The sequence below is a fragment of the Prenolepis imparis genome, unplaced genomic scaffold, assembly GCF_030444845.1.
Source record: "Prenolepis imparis isolate NDT839.2.m4 unplaced genomic scaffold, iyPreImpa1.0 SCAF_5, whole genome shotgun sequence".
Classification (NCBI taxonomy): domain Eukaryota; kingdom Metazoa; phylum Arthropoda; class Insecta; order Hymenoptera; family Formicidae; genus Prenolepis; species Prenolepis imparis.
The window spans coordinates 16,383,487-16,401,599 of record NW_028141163.1 but is presented as its reverse complement, the minus strand read 5'-3'; the positions used below and the strand labels follow the sequence as shown (position 1 = coordinate 16,401,599).

General features: G+C 39.7%; 1 protein-coding gene and 1 long non-coding RNA gene across 16 annotated transcripts in view; one reads left to right on the top strand and one right to left on the bottom strand.

Moving 5' to 3' along the window:
• Nucleotides 1–18,113, top strand: part of LOC145936221 (protein muscleblind) — a 382,974-nt gene that overhangs the window by 162,036 nt on the left and 202,825 nt on the right. The window lies entirely within an intron of this gene.
• Nucleotides 1–18,113, bottom strand: part of LOC145936227 (uncharacterized) — a 274,129-nt gene that overhangs the window by 197,913 nt on the left and 58,103 nt on the right. For all 3 annotated transcript variants that reach the window (XR_014425348.1, XR_014425349.1, XR_014425350.1), the window contains exon 4: nt 2,140–2,457. This is a non-coding gene — a long non-coding RNA (uncharacterized LOC145936227). The remainder of the gene's footprint in view (nt 1–2,139; nt 2,458–18,113) is intronic.

Below are 18,113 nucleotides of genomic sequence, written 5' to 3'. Positions count from 1 at the left end.
TCGCGGCGCCCTTTATCGTTGAAAGAGCGGGTTAAGCGGAAAGCGAACGAATGGAGGAAAAAAGAGAAACAGAATCAGAGGGATAGCCGAACGCCCGAGAGGACGAAGAGAGAGGAGAATAAACGAAGCGGGATGAAGGCACAGCCGGATAGTAAATGATTGTCGATTAAAGTGTCCCTCCTGCGGCCAGGACCACGGCAGGTCTCGATTGACGAATGGCTCGCGAAATCTGCATTCGTTGCAAGGTATTCGCTTGCCAATTTTGCCTGAGACTCGTACTCGGCCATTTGTTTGCTGCTCGTTCTATCGTGAACTACGCGAAAGAAATAAAAAAAAAAAAAAAGAAAGAAAGAAAGAAATAAACAGAGGGTGCGCGTCGCTGCGTCTATTCCGTTTTCCGACCCCCATCTGGATCCGTGATCTTTATCGATTTTGTGCCACGGCGATCTCTATCGATAGGCACGACGAATAAAAAATAGGGAAAAATTATCGAAAGTAGCGTCGAGCTCTCGGCTGCAACGCAGCCTTTTTTTTCGCCCTACGCTCTCGATATCGATTCGATAAGCCGGTAATTAACGGAATGAAAAGCGCGAGTGAGTTCGGCCTTGATCTACTCAATATCTTCAATGATATTCTGTTTTCAACAGACGTCAAAAGAGTACTGAGAATCGCCTAATTTTTAACAAACAATTTGTAGATATTTAGATAAAAATTTTGTAGGAAATCGAAAACATTATGAGTAAAAAATACTACAATCATATAAAACTTTTTTAAAAATTAACTTTATTGTTCTTATATTAATTCTCTTGATAATAAAAAAGCTAATTTAATTTTTCCTTCGATATAATCGAACAAGGGTTATCGGGTGAATTTTTTTTATAATCGCGAAGGGATCGTGATATTTACGGCCAACGGTCGCAGACTACAGATGATCACAGCAGAGATAAGTGTTTTATCGAACGAAAGGCGATCGAGTTCTTCGGGGCTGTCCAAGTATTTTCAGTACGACACGTCTCGGCGGCCAAATATTCGCGGCACGTTTCGGAATCGTCCCAAGTATCCGAATCGTCCGAGCGCGACCTGAACCCGAGCGGCTTCTTCGTGCGTACAACGATCGTTTGATCGTGCGCAATTGGGAAGGAATTAAGAGAGCAGAGTCCATGTCGAAGGTCGAGACCCTTCGCTTTGAGACTTGATTGTTCGGCGAGAGAATACGTCGCGCCGAGACGAGCCGGGCGTCGCTTTCGATCACTCTGCTAAATGATTCGACAGATTCGTACGCTTCTTTTGTCTACGTTCCCTATGTCTACGACTGTACGATTTGTTTTATCTTGAATCTCGGCTCGAACTGTTATACGAAGGTTAAAAGGTAGAAATATGTGACATTTGATTTTTTTGAATGATGTATTGAGAAACGATATTGCGAACGAATATTAAAAATGAGATGGGATTGTAAATGTCAGAATACATGTATATAAAAAGTTTGTATATCTGACTTTTTATTTTAAATGTTGTCATATTAATTAATATGTAAATTGATAGGTAAATACAGCACTATTGATACTTGAAAGTTGGAAATTTTCTTAAATTATGCTCTTTCTATCTTCTTTTTGATAATTGTATTAAAAGAAAATTAATTAAGAGTTTTTGAGACTGATACATCAATTTCTACTTTCTACAAAGAAATTAGATTTGTCAGAAATAAAAATTACTCTATTACATTCCTTACAGTATCTTGCATTGAGAAAAAATAGTTCAATAACAGTCAGATCCCAAAAAAATTTCTTTAGATCGAAATTTTCGCTTTAATAAATTTTTGTACAAATAATAAAGCGAATAGTTATATATATTTCTGGAGAGTAAATATTTATATACTAATTTGTCTTAACTCGTTAATTTCGAGGCAATAAATCTATGTATTCTAACATTTGTATTAACTTAAAAATTCTCAATCTTTCTTTCTTTAATACAATAATATAATTATATAGAAATACATTATAAAAATGGCAGACAAGCATTTTATATAACGTGAACAAATACAAAGTATTCTACTACATCCGTTCTTCTATTCTATCTATATAATTTCGTTACAAAAATTCATTACCTCGAGATTAAAATAAAAGATAATTTAACACTCACCGCGATGTGGAATTGTGGTATACAATGTTGATCTCCTGCTCCTCTCTGCGGTTCATCCTTAATGACACTCACATGACACTCACTCGCGAAAACACGGTTAATTACGATTGCGTGCGCACTATCAGTTAGAATACGACGGTCACGTAGCACTTTACACGGCATTTCAAACACCGACGCACATGACGTGAATTTTTTTTTCCCACTTAATTCTTATGGTGGACACTGCCGGAGATCAATCGAATTACATACCGACGATCACAAAGCTCCGCTCAGCACTCATCGAATCGTGCGATCAAATTCACGTGCCATTCGCCGCACCTGGAATAATCATAGAAATAGTCTCGTTAGGTATCTCCTAGTACTTGTCGCGATCACGTTTAGCGGAGTAATGCGAAAGAATGCGTGATGTATTTGCTCGAGTCATCGCCCGACAAGGCCATCACACATGTTAACAAACTATACATAGCGCGCTGTATAAAAATAAACGCTAAATACCATACGATTTATTATATATTAATTTCACCATAAAAGATTTAATATACTAGATAATTTTGTAACATATATATATTATATATAATATTATATAGTATATACTATATATAACTGCATTATATACTATATATATATTAATATATTAATAATATTGTATAGTATATAAATATAATATGTTACAAGATTCTCTTAAACGAGTTTTTTTAGGCTAATGTTCCTATAATTTTTAATCTTTTACTAATGTTTCATAATTTGACTCATCTCTCCGCACCAAGAGCCATATTAAAATAGACCAAGTTCTTTGTAGCGAAACAATGAAGCTGCGCGAGCACGGGCGATTTCATTAAGCGACCGTTGTAAGACGGAAATGAAGGTTTCTTTTTTCCAGGGCGATATAAAACGAGACCTTTCACCGTTGAATTATCCGCATGCTCCTGAAAAATTAACTTAAAATCTTACCATCGTGCGCACACCGTGGGCGGCACCTTGGAGAGCAAATGAGAGAACGGTGCAACGTTACAATGGCGTGAAAGGGGGTCGGAAGGGGTCAATTTACATTTAATCTACAAACATTCTTACGCTCCTTGTCTCGTTACTTTCTATTAAAGTGGAAACTGTTGGAACGATACTCTTGTCCGCCGCGTGTATATATATATGCGACGATCGATATCGCGGCGGCGATATCATCTCTCGATTGCTGTGCGGAAAAAAAAGAGGAGAAAAAAGACGAGGAAAAATTCAGAAGAGAGCGGAACTGGAAGAAGAAACGAAAATGCGCTTGTACTTATACTTCGCGAAATTCCGCGATGGATTTTCTGCGGCTAATACCCGGTGTTCATGCTCGCAAAAGCGTGAATCGTGGAACTGTGGGTCGACGATCTCATATCGGAGAGAGAGAGAGACGGGATCGCTGACGAGCATATCACGGCTATTCAGGTCTCGGAGATTTCCAATCAGGAGTATTAAAGCTCGCCTCCGTGCTTATCCCGCGTCCGTTCATCGCGGCGTCGTACACCGCGATATTCATTACCAAATATTTGAGTTTAAAATGGGGGACATACATACATATCCTCTCGTATAATGTCCCGATTTCATAATCTGCGCGATCGATCGCGCGCACGTCGGATACGTCGTACTTTTGTTGCGAGAGTGGGTATATATGCGGAATTCAGTCTCGTATTGGGACATGACATCGCCGATGTTGGCGATCGATGCCGCGCGTTATATCGAGATGAATCTGCAATTCCATTTATAAATCGGCGTATGGAAATGCGGGGGAAATAAAATCGCGATCTGGATTTAGAATTTTAATTAGCCGCTTCGCAGTCACGCGATACCTTCCATTGCTTTCATCGGGAATTTTCATGTTAACATTGCGGCGTATGTTTCGATTTGCATTGATCCCTGCAGCGTCACACAGTAACATGTAAAAAATTCATTCTGAGGAGTTTCTATCGCGCATATCGTTCCACATGTTGCATATGTAATATGCTTGTAACATTATGATTCAAAAAGAAAAAGACGTAAAGCACAATGAGAAAAAGTTGGAGAATGCAGAACGAAATTATTAACGGCGAGAGAAACGATTGTGCAAATTATGTCAAACATATATATATATTTGCGATACTCTGCGCGAAAGTAAAATCGAGCTTCGAGCCTTTCCTTCTTGGCACGAATTTAAACGCCATCGTGAAAAATTCAAATCTCGTCAGTTCCAGGCGTTATTGGTTTTGTAAATCAGCGTATTTAACTCGGAATCGAGCGCGGCAGCTCGCATGACAGGCCGGTAATAAACAGAAACGAGGGCAGGAGAGGGAAAAACGCGACGCCGCCCGTCCGCCACCCTTCTTCGCGAATAACGTCGAGGTGATAAATCCTGGCCGGGGAGGAGATGGCGGGCCCCACTCGTTTCTTTCGAGTTTTAACTCCCGCAACTTTCTTATTTATGTGTGGCACGAGTACGAATGGATTTGCCCGTTAAAGTTCTCTCGAGGCTCTCGATTCGACGATCGAAACCGACGCGTCGAGTTAGAGAAGGAACGTTCTCGGTCGGCGATTTGTATTAAAAAGAATGCCGTTTCTCTCGCCGCCAAGTTTTTCCACGGCAATTATGAAATCGCGCACCTTCGAAATATGGGTCAAACGTATTTCAGCCTTCTCGTCGAAGCTTATCGCGGTGTAGTAAAGAATCGCTTTAGTGGTAGTTAATTTAACTAGAAGATTACAAAATTGCGATATAATTAAATTCATCATTCATTTTAATATTATCCGAAAAAATTTAGCTTCAGATTTTAGATGCGACGAATCTATAATTAATAAAAAATCACTGTTATCTGTCAATGTATGCAGATGGTTGATTACTGGTGATAATTTAATTAGAAGATTACGAAATTGTAAAATTATATAATAAAATTCATCATTTATTTTAATATTATCCGAAAAAATTTGGCTTTAGATTTCAAATAAAAATCACTCTCTGTTAATTATGCATATGTAGAAGATTGATAATTTAATTAGGAGATTACGAAATTGTAAAATGATATAATTAAATTCTCTGTTTATTTTAGTATTATCTGAAAAAAAAATTGGCTTTAGATTTCAGATTCTGAAATTAGAATCTAGTTATATTTTCCTGCGTCATCCATAGTTGGATAGCTTAATTGAGGAAGAGAGATCCCTCTTCGTACCTATCGTGCGGGCGTTCGATTATTATCGCGGATGCATAAATTTTACGATTCGTCCACATCCCTTGATCCGCTCGGCTAGTCGCGTTACTTATAGACCGCGCTGTCGTATTATCTCAGGGGGAGGAGAGTCAGTCTCTTGGATTTCCTCCTCTTCTTTGTTTCAGGTACGTGAGCACCGCGAATCGGGGCCGTCTCGGTCGGACCAGCGGGTTATTTATGTGACACGCTCGAGACGGTATGATGTCGACGACAAAATATCGCCGAATACCGCCTCTCTTCTCCGCGGCTAACGGTTTGACAGATACGAATGCAAAACGTCGCGCGTCTCGACGTCGGCGTCGCCGTCGTGTCGTTGTACGTTACGCGCTTATCGAACTCAACTTGAGGGACATCGTACACGCGTAATCGCGTGCATTCGCGAATATGTATTATGCCGAAGCTTGCAAATCCTTTTTACGCGATGTAACGTCATTTCGTTAATTATGTAATTTTAATCGCTTTAATTTGAATTATAATTTTTTAATTTTTTTAAGAAACTATGTCTTAACAGAGACGTAATTTTTTCCCAACCCAATATATATATTGAATGTTACTTTACACACACGGGCGTTATTATAGAGATTATAGAGTTCGTAAATCAAAAGTTGGAGCGCGCATTAATCCGTGATATCGTGTTTCGGATTAGTTTAAGCAGTATGAACGGTCTACGTAAAGAGGCATTCTTACTTGTTCTTGTAATCCTTTGTTATCTACGATGCGCATTTGCCCCTCGTTTAAATAGGAGCGTTTTGCGAGGCTTTTAACAAGGTACAAATGATATTTGGGTAAAATTTTAAAATCGTCCTTAAAAGTTCGTGCAGGCCACCCGTTATATTTCGCATTACAGGTATATGTAATACGCTTCTTTTCACGTGTTTTCAAACATACGGACGTACGCAGTCGCGAACGACAGATGAACGCGTCACTCCGAGTCGCGAGAGAGAGAGAAAGACAGAAAGAGACAGACAGAGAGAGAGAGAGAGAGAGAGAGGGGCTGGAGCTATTGCATGCTGAATTATTGAACAGTGCACTCTGGCTTTACCTTCTCCGCATATTCCGGCACCTATGCCCTGCTCAATCTTACTCGCGTATTATTGTCGCGCAAAGTAGACTACTACCTCTTAGCTTAAGGCGGAGAAGTCTTCGTGCGATCGCGCGAGATGTTTCACGTGTCCGGATATAAATTATTTCTCGGATTTTGTGCGAGAGAGAGAAAGAGAAAGATCTTCACGTGCTTTCGTTGGATTTGTATAATGGAATTCTGCCTCTTCCTCTCTCTTTTCTCCCTCTCACGAAAGTCTCTTCAGTTTGATATCTCTGATGATAGTCTGTGCGGGATTAATGTGCATAAAAGAGAAATTATAAATTCGTGGCATAGCTTCTTGCAAATTTTCTAGATTGTTATTAAATTTAATTAGAATGATAATGATATACCGATCTAAGATATATCTATAGTAAAACACGAGTTAATATAATTAGTTTAAATAATATATCACAATATCGATTCAATTAACACAGATTATTTATTTGAATTAAATTTTTTTCTTTTTGCTCTCTTTTTAATTTCTTATTAAAAATTATTATTTTGAAATTCATCAACACTTTAATTAGCAGCAACCGTGTTATAAGATAATTGCGATGGAGGAAGAGAGAAAAGACGTCACGAATCTAGCGATGGGGGAAAATTTCTTACAACTTGAAATAACAGCAATAAATCATGCAATTTTCCAATTTTTTATATCCTTGATTCTAAAACGATTTTATATATTAGATTATCAATCTTATATAAAGAGAAATGAATATAAACTGTTAATGAATGCATACTAGATGCATCTAGTCCACGTGAAATTCGTAGAATTCTAAAATTAATCTTGCATGCACAATATAATATATATAAATATTATATATGTAATATATGTAAATATTATATTCTAAATGAGAGAGAAAAAGAAATATAAAATGAAATAATTTTGCATTATGTCGCTCCGACAATTCTGAAAGTCGCGCTTTGGGAGGACTCGCGTACCTTGTGTATGTATATGTGTATCTTTGTGTAAGAGGGAGAGGGGCAGAGAGAAAGATGCGCTGCCAAGGTAACCCTTCGTAAAACCCTTAAGATCCGTCGGTGTCATTACAGCGCGATACAGTTAGGCGGAGGAGGTGCAGCCGAAGAGACAGAGGTAGTAATTCGGGTTACACGCCCGGGTGTAATGGGCGGTCTGACCGGGTTGCCGGGTTCCCGGTAGCTGGCGGCGGGAGTATGTCGGCGGTCTCGGAGGTAGGTGGGAAAATGCGAGAGGGAGCGAGCTCGGCGGGGATGAATGTATGGGCTTCGGTTTGGGCGCCGTCGGGATTCCTACGGGCTCGTAGGAACTTGCTGCTTGCTCATAAAATGCAAACGGGCGGCAAGTTTAAGTTTAGACAGCCCTCCTCGCCCGTGTCGTCTATACTCTTTCTCCTACCCTCCTTTCGGCTCCCTCTCTATCAGAAGCCTGAGGCTGCCCTAGTCAGCCACCGTAACCAACCGCGGGCCGACAATAATGAAATCCATAAATCCGTAAGAGGCCTCTCACCCCCTTCTTCCTTTATTCCTCTCTCTCTTCTCGTTTCCTCCCAGCAACACTCTGACCCGTCTGCGTTCACGCGCGTCGCTACCTTTCCTTGCCCTGCGAGCTTTCGCCTTCGTGTGACCCTCGACCGAGTCTTATTATTACGGGTGGAACCGTCTTTACGATTCTTCGCGAGTGCCGCGAAGACCGGGTTACATCGTATATGCCTCTCAGGTTCGGTCCAGAGCATCGGATGCGTTCGAAATTGCACCGGCGAAATAAGTTTGTAGCAGAGAGAGAAAGATTTCCGGAAAGAAAAACTAGTTTCGAGAAAATTAATCAAAGTACAACAAGGGGAAAGTCCTCTCTCGTAAATATCAAAATCTAAAAGTTACTAATTATTTTCGTGGATATTAAGACTGGTTGCCATCTTCGCGCGTACAGATAATTTTGCTTACATAAATTTTCTTTCTCTATTTACATCATTTACATATTTAAAGCTGTTACACACCTGATTTTAAACGAACGAATTTTGAAAGTGATAACTATTTTATTTAGAGTTTTAGAATTAATAAAATCTATGTACTTCGGGATACTATGAGTTTTATTGAGATGCAAAATGAAATAATAATTGATAAAAATTAGATTGCGGAGAAATTTTCGATACTAAACTCGCCCTATCTTCGAACGATCCAAATAGTGTTGTAATCTTATTATCACTGTAGAGTTACGCTTGTTGGTAAAGTTGGCAATCTAGTCTTCTTCCCTTCCCAGTTTATGGTGTTGAGTGTCCTGCAAGAGCCGGTGATCGGGATGAAATATCGATTGTCACGCGGTTTCGCGGCGTCGAACGTGCTTCTGATTGATTCGATACGTAAGGAAACGGCGGTACTTGTCCCTGAAGAGAAAGAGAGAGAGAGAGAGTGAGAGCGCATTGTTATGCTAACGGAATCTCGATGACTTCCTATCGATCGCGGCGACGATACGGAAAGCACTCGGGATCTCGTGGATTTTTCCATTTCGAAGGTTTCATTTGTAACCGGCTCTGTAAGGACTGACGGTATTTTCCCGACGCGTGGTGTATTATTCTGCAAGATTTCCTCTCCGTCGCCGACGTTAAGACGCTTTAGAAATGGACTAGATGGATCTACTCGAAACAGACTCGTTGATCGAATATAAATATCACTCGTGCGATACAAAGGCCGAGAGCAATGAAGCGTACGCATTGTGCTGCAGTAGATAGTTGCGTAGAATAGAAAATTATATTAAAATAGTAAAGGAGAAGGAAAGCTAGAATGCGGACGCCATTATCCGATTAGTTTATGCTTCAACTTTATATAATAAGAGAAATTCTCATAACGTGCGTAAATATGCGAATACGATATACGGGAATATAACGAAATATTCAAAACTTTAATCTGTTAAAATTTTTTTTCACTGAATCGACAAAGAAAATAGTCCGTACTATTGCTCCTTTCTAGAAAATTTTTTAATCGCCACTTTTCAACGTGATGTTGATCGAAATGCAATGGTATCTCACTGTTGTATCGATAGTTATGTAAAACAAGGAAATCTCTGTTTCATTCTCCCTTTTTTATTTACTCTCGCTTGTATAACTTATCGATAGCCCGAGCCCTTATCAATACCCTCATCATCCAAGTTTCCGCTTGCTTGGATTAAATTATACTTTTCATACGTCAATCTCGCAAGCTTTCGCGCAATTTATCGATTCATCGAGCTCTCGGCTCGCACCGCTGTCAAAAAGTTTACCTCTTCAAGTTACATCTCGGTAGAAATTAATGGGACGTCCCTCGGTCCCTTTTTCGCCGGTCGTCTGTTGACATTCTCCCCTGCGGGAGGAGACGGCGGTCGTTTCAGAATTTCACTCCGCATCCGCATCGCGAAGCGACGACGAACGGCGAAGAAAGCGGTAAGCTCGGCGGCTCTCTTGGCTCTTCCGGGATTAACGTTTCCGAGCAACAATCACAAACTCACTCCTGTGACTCCGAAAGCCTGTCTCGATAAGCTCATCTTAGACCGCGTGCACATTGGCGAGCGATCCGTGATGAATTGCGCGAGCTAAAATTGACGAAGCTAACAAATCTGATTTATTGATGTAGGCGAGAGCAACATGATGCTGATGCCGCATCTCTTTTATATAATTTTATAGAATTACTAACGTTTATCTTAAATCAGAAAAAAGACTAAAATTTGTATACATCTCTCCACTCGTTAATCTAGCACTTTTTATTTATATAACGTACGTTGTAATATAATTATTATCTCCTGACACATACATAATTTTCTATTCGCTAATGATAGAATCAAATTAAATTCAAACGTAGTTTATCGGTCGCTAATTTACATCCCGGGCCTACAGATCGTCCACACCGGCGCGCGATTTCTTACAAGTTGTCCTTGATCGACGATGTGTGCATGTGTCACCGACAAACAGCTGTTGCGCTTCGTAAGGCGCGGCGAACACGATTACTTGGCTCTAACAGTGTATCAAACGCGCGAACCATGAGCCTTCGTTGTTGTTGGAAGCGTCTCTTGACATTCGCAATACAACTGCGCCTTCCCCGAAATATTCATAGCGCTAAATGCTCTCGAGGCTTGCGTCATTCAGCATGTCGTCTTCGTGACACGAGCATTTCCCTGCCAAGAGATTACCTTGCTCACCGTTTCGCTTCGTATTCGTTCGCGGTACGCTTTAACACGTTGAGTGACGGCAGCAATTTGCTAATTTTGTGAAGACTTCGCTAATGTTTTACCGTGATGAAACGTAACGTTAATGTAAGCGGTATTAAACCAATACTTGAACGTTCCGTCAACACCAACAGAATGCGTGCGCGCGGCGTATTCGGTAAGTCTGAAATTCTGTCGACGCGACGTCAAAACGGGAAAGCGATTTTTCAGAAATTCTTGGCAAATATTTTTGTAACGAAAGAGTTTTTAATAGTACGACGCACACGCGCGGTTATCGATATATTTTTGTCAGCTGTTTGCTTTCGTACAAATTTACTCAACTTTGTGCCTTGTAAAATACCATTAAAATTATCAATTTAACGAATCGTGCACTTAACTGAAATTAGAAACGTACAATCTAATATTGAATGTGCGTTCTGATTATTTATTAATGTCTAGCGTTACTTTTATTATTATATATATTCTCTTTGTCTTTTTAATTCATTCTGTTACTGTAACGTGTCGCAACTATTATCCAGTGCTAATATTATGTACACATAAAATAAAAATTATAAAAAATATAATAAAAAAATAATATATATACATATTTTATTTTTTAATTTCCTATATATTCTAATATCTCGATTTGCATAGTTCTGGACTAATAATATTTTCCAAGGCGAATTCCGTTTTATATATATATATCTTTCGCGAATCGCAGAGCACCCACCCGGCACATGGAATCCTCGCAGATGATACCAACGTAAAATATTTAGCTCTCTTCTACGAGATAGATGAAAACGGACTCTCGTAACTTTCGAAATTTCGGCAAAGTTTCTTTGCGGTTTACAGAGCTTCGCTGCCATCGTTTCTCCATCTCCGTGTCCTCATTCTCTTAGCAAATTCGACATTTGTTTCTACGGTACAGCAATTTATTACAGGACAAGGCGTGTGTCGTCGTGTAATATGCTACACACGTCGCCATTCTAGCGCGCATGCTGGTATAAGGTTGTACCTATGGGGTGTTCCATGCTTTCTTTCATTCATAAATTTCGTGGCGTTTTAGAAAAGCGACTTCTTCGTAGCAAGAATTTAATTAAACGTCAAAAAGATTTTGAGACTTTTGAGAATATCGAATGTGATTCTATGAGAATTACAATGGCATTTTTTATAATAAAAAGAGAGCAGTATATTTATAGGAATTTTTTGTAAGAGAATCAACTTTGAAGTATTTACATTTTTCCTAATACATACAATTTTCTTTTTAATGTTTATTCATGACAGAGTTCACAATCTCTTTTTTTTTATATATGAAAAAACGATTAAAGTAATCTATTTCTGTTTGTGAGATATTCAATTTTCTATTTAAAATTATTATTTTTATATTAAAGTGTACATGTGTCTATATTTAGCTTTAAATATGTTTATACATATTTTTACACATACAACTTTCTCTTGGATTAAAATCGTGTCGAAAGAGATCTGCTTAAAATTCAACAAAATGTTTTTCGCTCAAAAATTACTTCGTGAAATTCTACTTACAACTTGAAAACAATGTGGATACGATATTTATGTTAAAAAGAATTTATTTCTTACATGAAAGAAACTGCATGGAATACGAGACACCCCGTAGATATATACATATAGGGGAACGGATAGAACGAGGTAGCTCGGAGAATAGAATGTATATTTGGGAACAAATACAATTTGAATGAATTAGCAGTAAACTGGAAATGGGCAATCCAGGGTTACCTGATCCAGGGGGTTACTGATTTCCCTCTCTCTTCACCTCTTTCTCCTTTCGCCTACTCTTTCACCCGATCTCGCCTATCTGTCTCTTCTCTCGCCATATTTAGTCACCGTTTACGCTTTCTTCGTTACACGCATCGTTATGTCGCTATTTTGTTTCCCCTCTCTCTTTCTTTCCGCAAAATCTTCTCTCACTTCCATCTTTCTACGTAACATCGATCTAAACGCTACTTTCAAAGGGAAATTCCACGGCAAGAGAAGAGGAAAACATTTCATTTTGAGTGGATTTCTCTCTCTCCTACGAGTGCTTTTCTCTTTGTTCACGCGAAAATGCAAGCTCTCTATATTCCTTTCTATATGGGGTTTTTTTGGTAAACAACTACAATGTCCGTGGAACATCGAGATCTAGTTTGCGCGCACACTTTGTTTTCATAGAACTACAATCGTGGGAGAACTGCTGACTCGCATCGCATGTATATCGATCAAGTTCCGAAACGCGAGATTGCTAAGATGTCTTAGTTGTGCGCAGCAGATATTTTCGCAACGTTACATTGCAAACAACATCACTCTAGGTTCTTTCACGATCCATCGCATATGTATAATTTCCCACATTGTTGCCGGCATCGTTATCATCAATTAATTTATCTCAATTATATCGCCGCTTACATTTATGACATATTTTGATGTATTAACATATTAATGCTTTCATTATCTCGCGTCACATTAAACGTTCAATAATTGTGATTGTCAGCATGTATAAATGCATTACGGTAAACGCCTATCGATTGTTTTACACGACGTGTCTCATTCGCGGCAACCTATTATATATTTTGTAACAAGCGTGATCGCGACAATTTCTCGCAAATAAGTGAATATCTCGCGCGATGCAACAGTCCCACAGAAAGTAGTGTAACGTCGTTATTATGTGTGTCTATATATGCGCGTCCGACATTTTTCCCGGTCTACATTTTGCGCGAAGTATACACCGAGGTACTATAGATTACACGTCTACTTCCGATAGTAACTGCAGGTAGACAGATGCGAAATTGCGCATCGATACGTTCGCGTTACGGTTCGCCCAAGCAGAACACATTGCGCCGCGGGAAATGGCAAAGCAAATACAAATACAGGGTAATATCGCGTGGCGATATATCGCTTTACCTCGTTTCGCCTTCGGAAGATATTTGTTCAAGTGTACTTTACGTTTGAAAACGCGCGCCCCCGTTTCCCGATTTTAATAATGCTACAAGTTCATTTCCCTTGTTTTTTTGTTTCGAAAACGCGAGATTTCAAAAATCAACGATATAAATCGAGAGTGAAAAATCTTTTCAAAAAATGTATTTAGTTAATAGCTTTGATGTTTTCGCTTTCGGAATTCTTCGCATCCTGAGATACATGGATGTGTATAGGGAGAGATATATCATTTTAAATTAAAATAAATTACTCTTTATTTAACGATATAATTTTTTGTTTCAAAAGCGCGAGATGTCAAAAATCAACGATATAAAGAAATCGAGAGTGAAAAATCTTTTCAGAAAATGTATTTATTTAATAGCTTAGACGTTTTCGCGCTTTCGGAATTCTTCGCATCCTGAGGTACATGGATGTACAGGGAGGGATATATTATTTTTAAATTAAAATAAATTACTCTTTATTTAACGATATAATTTTTTGTTTCAAAAGCGCGAGATGTCAAAAATCAACGATATAAAGAAATCGAGAGTGAAAAATCTTTTCAGAAAATGTATTTATTTAATAGCTTAGACCTTTTCGCTTTCGGAATTCTTCGCATCCTGAGGTACATCGATGTACAGGGAGGGATATATTATTTTTAAATTAAAATAAATTACTCTTTATTTAACGATATAATTTTTTGTTTCAAAAACGCGAGATTTCAAAAAATCTTTAAAAAAAATGTGCCGATTTGATAGCGTTGACCGTCGCGATATTTCCGCTTTCAGAATTCTTGGCATCCTGAGAAGCGTAAATGTACAGGCAGAGAGATATATGTACAGTTATATTATTTTTAATTAAAGTAAATTACTCTTTATTTAACGTGTTGCCGGACGATATAATTTCGCGCTTCCCGTTTCTCGTAAACGCGTCGCGTCACGCAACCATTGTTCCTATCATACGTATAATAATGATTACGTCGCGGCGGAGAAAGTACGCGGATGGTAAGCAGAGTTTAGCGACGGGTGTGAAATTCTCTCGTAGAGCCTCTTCTCTCGTACATATATAGTACGATATATATATAGATATATATATCCTTGCGCTGAGCGCAATAAGTTTTCCGTTAATCTTATAACACCGCTCACGCCGCGGACGTCCTTGCATTATTCCTGGGCGGAGATTCGTAATGCTTACTCCCATGAATAATGTACTGGTCTCCCCGGGCACAATCCTCGCCGCCACATACTTTCAGTTGAGCCGACAGTTCGGAGTAGTTTTCAAATAGTTCCGGCGGACGTAAGTCCGGTCTAGCTCGATCTTTGCATTATCCGTTTCCGGGAATGCTATCGCCCTCCCGGAATGCGCAATCTCGCGTGATAAATCGGCCGAACGTGTAACGAAAATTTGACGCGATGGGGATACGTCCTCTCGCGCCCGGTGAGAGCGAATATTCGTGAATATTACATTTAAAACCGGTAACGTGATTTAAAGCACCGCGTACTCGAGAGTGAATATTCAAGAGAGATAAAGAGAGAATATATAATCGTTGTAGTTGAAAAGGATTGAGAGTTGGCGCGGTTATCACTTTTAGGAATCTAGGATAATTGCGGGTAACAGAGTCCGGATCACGCGGGGGATGCAGAGCGTAATCACACCAATCGTTACGTCGATGGTGCGTTTTATTATCGCGATTAATATCGCTGGGTGCCATCGGACGGGCGCGAATGCAATACGTCTCCGCGCCGCGATGTGTCTCCCCCGCTTCCGTTTCCGATCGGCCCTTCGCATACGCGCGGTCGCGCATCACCGATATTCGCGGTGACGGCATTTGGCCTCTTTCGGGTCGGTTCATAAAGCGTTAACGGCCGTATCTGACAATAATTACACGGCCGCGACGTGTCATAAATTTTGCCGTGAAATTTGCCGTTTGCGCCCGTTTCGCCGACCTTATCTCATCGTCGCCGCATCGCGCGTGCATGCGTGAGTATATATACGGGGTTTAAACCGCACCGAGCCCAGCCTCCGGGAATAATTAGAACGCGCCGTGAATGAAACAGTATGGAAAATGGAGATTCCGGACGGCGTTTGCGATTGCGTCGCGCTCTAAGGCTGCTCGTTTCACTGACATTTAATGCGCCGGGATCGCGTTAATAAGCGCTCGTCCGCTTTTCTCTCATTTTCCATACAGCTTTATTCAACGTTTCTATCGTCGATATCCTTGTTTTCTTTTTAAATTAAATTCGAATAAAAGTAATCTTTTTGAGAATTAAACTTTGCGACTGCAAATAGATCATCCTTTGCACCGTGCACTCTTAATCTATGCTTGCTCATTCTATAATATTGATTTTTAATCGTGAATTAAATAAATTGTGCACGAAGATTATTATTTTAATTTTGAATATTTATTTTTTTCGCACTGTAATTAGTAATGTCTATTTAATGTGTAAGCCGAAATGTGATCCATCAATTGTCTCTCTTCGCAATTTCTCCGTCATAGTTTGCACATCCCGCACAATGTACCCTTCCATCTCGTCCCCGCTATCGAAGTCGTCGCATTCGGGCATCGGTATGCTGGCATTTTCCGTAACACTGTCCACGAATCGATACGGAATGTAGGCTTCGTGGATAACGATTTTGCGTAGGTAGCGCGAATCGTATATATCTCAGACAACGCATGAACAATTCGCTCATTTTTATTTCAAATAACGCGTCTTGAAGATCAAAGCTATTTTGAATTTTCATTCTTCAACGCAAAAGTCAATATGAAGAAAGCTTTAAGATAACAATCAGTTAATCTTTATAGAAGAGAAAATAAAACGCAATTAATGACGCTGATCGATATATAAAAAGACAGAATATTTAGATAACACTTTTGACACGTTTATGAAAATCATATTTTCGAGGGCAAACGATTAAATTCATATGGTACTTGAAAAATATTACTCGGGCTGTTTCTCAAATAAATGTCTCGCGTATGATGCGGCCGTGCAGAAATCATCGAGATTATATGCCGAAATGTATTTTTCTCCTCGCTATATCTCCCGCCGAACAATACGTATACTCGAAGCAGGCGTACTTTAGCGGCGTTATTTATAATACGGCGCGGCTATTATTTCGTTCGTCGTGAAACATCCCGCGCGTATAATCGAGTCCGTAATATCTCCGAGATCTCGCGCCGCTGTTAGCCGGAGATGTGCATCAGCGTCTGTACGAAAAGCACAGAGTGCTTTATGTTATTAGCTCTAACGCGGCGAGGAAATTATACTGGAAGAGAGCGAATTAAGGAAGAAGCAATGGTACATGGGTCTGAGAAAAAAGGATCTAAAGGCATTATGAAGGGGAAAATATGTCTTGGCTCGGACTTGCGAGATCGTGCTATCCATTAAGCTACAAGGTGTCCCAACATTAACTTCTTTAAATTGCCAAATTTTTTCTTTCGTAAAAATTTCGTCATCTTGTGTTTATTAAAGTTTACTGAAGTTATAAATCTCGATAATTAGGCGACAAATAAAAATATTTTGTTGTAACGAAATATATTTTAACAGTGGATAATTTTACAATATTGGATTTTAATCTTGAGATTCTTTAGATTTCTAATCGTTCGTAATTTTATTACGATATTTCGTCATTTTTTTTCGAAGAATCTGACATTAAGGCACGCGCCGGCGCTTTTAGGACACCATGTATGTCGTGTATAACCGTGGGGCGATATTGTGTTTTCTTACAGTGTTTTGCGTCCTTCGTACGGATAATCACATCGACCGATTCTTAACTCTTCCCTCCTTTTCCTCCCACGAACCGTTGTTAAAGGGATTGGCGATCACAAGTCTCTATCGAAGCAACGTCCAACGTTATACACTATATATCGCGGTAGCTTGCGGTTTACATTGCGCCCGGGAACATAAGCGGCTTCCTGTTTATCCAGGCGCGCGCGGTTACGCGCGAAAAACTCCTTTACCGGAGCAGAAAGATCATGACATCGTTATTATTCTGTTAATATCCGCTTTTTCAGGCAAACATCCGCATATTGCGGCAATATGTCTCTATATAAACCGCTAAAATGTAAAGAACAAAATCTGAGTGGTATATAAATAAATAATAAAAAAATATATTACTCCCCGGGACGATTATACTTTCTAATATTCTATTATACTGTATTTTATAATATTGTCATTTTTATTCTACTCTGAAACCGGAAAAGTCTTGCGAAAATCGACGCGATTACGTCATAAAATCCATAATCTTGGCCCTCAATTTTGCGGCGCGACTTGGCTCAGGCTCAATCCCTGGATTGCGTTCGATTCCGCCGGTCGATTTTGAGTATACCGTACACAAGAATTACGATCGGGCGACGCACGCGAATTGTGCGAATTCCCTTTTCCGTTCCAGTGTCCTCATCTTCAGCGCGCGTTGCATACCAGTCTCAAATTGAATCAGCACGTTCCGTACGCCATTGCGCCATTGCTCCGGGTTACTCACGAAACAGGTGTGCTTGGGTGTCACACGGGGGTACACGTTAGGAGGCGGGCAAGAGGGGAAAGGGTGCATCGAATCTAGTCGCCGTGGGACCATGCGCACCAGTTCTAATACATATGTG